General features: G+C 39.4%; 1 protein-coding gene across 1 annotated transcript in view; it reads left to right on the forward strand.

The window, feature by feature from the left end:
* The window catches only part of SLC9C2 (solute carrier family 9, member C2 (putative)), a 100,738-nt gene that overhangs the window by 97,161 nt on the left and 1,824 nt on the right, over positions 1–1,753 (forward strand). The gene's annotated exons all lie outside the window — the stretch shown is intronic.

Consider the following 1,753-nt stretch of genomic DNA (forward strand, 5'->3'; position numbering starts at 1 on the left):
ACATTAATATAAATCTCCTGTCTTTTCAAAATTGTTATTGAGGCGACTAAACCTCTTTTATGAAGTTTCCCTCCAAAGAGTAGTGGTTCAAGTCTGTCCCTGGACTGGAATAATTTACAATCCCATATTTATATCCCATTTAATAACTATTTGAACCCCTACTATGAGTCAGGAACTGGAGAAGGGACAGACCTGAAGTTCAACAATATTCACTGAACTGAGAGATAAATGTTCACTGGATGTAAACATTGGGTTAAAAAATTAACATGTCATACAAGCTAGTCATGTTTCGTTTGCTATGTGGTAATTTCAGAAAAATTTAACCATGGGGTACAGAGATTGAGATTCTTCTCTTTTCCTTTTGCCTTGCCTCTTAATGAGGAGTAGGACAAATTTAGAGTCTAGTATGAAACTCTAGAGGAGAGAATTAGCATCGAAGGGTTGAAACTGAATGGAGTCAACTTTGACTCAGTAATAAAGTGCATGTTCTTTACAATTTTTTTCATTCAAAGCAACACATATTCCTCATATAAATGAGAAAATATAGATACAAAGCATTAAAAAATAATAATAACCTTTTACCCCCAATTTTACTCCCCAGAGAATCTCTATTTAATACTTTGGTTTATTTCTTCCTAGTCCTTTTCCNATTTTACTCCCCAGAGAATCTCTATTTAATACTTTGGTTTATTTCTTCCTAGTCCTTTTCCGTTAAGAACTAGCCAGTTAAGACTTTTTAGAACCCCCAGGCACTGATATTATGCTCTCCCACCAAACCCTCCTAAATCACGGAACTCAAAATTTACATGCATTTTAAAAACAGACTGAGCTGATGGCCTCTGTCAGGACACTGTCCCGGAGAGTCCACTGACCTCCAAGCTTCTGTATTAGCATGCTAGCACTGCTGTAACAAAGAACCACACACTGGGTGGCTTAAACAACAGAAATTTATTGTCTCACTGTTTTGGAGGCTAGAAGTCTGAAATCGAGGAGTTGGCAGGGTTGGTTCCTTCCTAGGGCTGTGACAGAGTGTGGTTCAGGCCTCCCTCCTTGGCTTGTAGAAGGCTTCCTTCATCTTCACTTGGCATTCTCCCTGTATGCAAGGCTGTGTCCAAATTTCCCCTTTTATAAGGGCATCCATCATTTTGAATTAGGGGCCCACCCTTCTCTGGTATGACTTCATCTTAATTAATTGCATCTGCAATGACCCTATTTCCAAATAAAGTCACATTCTGAGCGGCTGGGGGTTAGGACTTCAACATAAGAATTTTGTGGGAGGCAAAATTCAACCCGTAACTGCTCCCTTCCAGTTCTAAAGTCTATAATTCTGGGCCTGGAGGCATGACTCAGACCCAGTGCTTGCTTTGTCTTGTTTTGGCTTCTTGTTACTATTGTTTGCTTGACAAATGGGGCATTTGCTTACTGCTGGGTAAAACCTGTGAATCTTTAAGACTTTGGTTCTTGTGCCAACAGAAATCCAATGTGGCATGGCTGACCACCCTGTATGGCTGGCTGAGAGTTCATAAATCAGGGCTGGGCAACCCCATCCAGGGTCATGAAGTAATAATATAAACACTGAATTCACAAACTTGTCAGAGGCCATTCTGAACTCCAAATAAATTCTGTCTGTTGGCACCAGTGTCCATGTGCCTTCTGACACCCTCAAAGAACCAGATCAGTGAATTTGCTTTCTTCTTGATACCATACGTCAGTTTGTATGATTTATTTTATTTATTTATTTAGTATTTATTTT

This window comes from Galeopterus variegatus, unplaced genomic scaffold (genome assembly GCF_000696425.1).
Source record: "Galeopterus variegatus unplaced genomic scaffold, G_variegatus-3.0.2 Scaffold1844, whole genome shotgun sequence".
Taxonomy (NCBI): domain Eukaryota; kingdom Metazoa; phylum Chordata; class Mammalia; order Dermoptera; family Cynocephalidae; genus Galeopterus; species Galeopterus variegatus.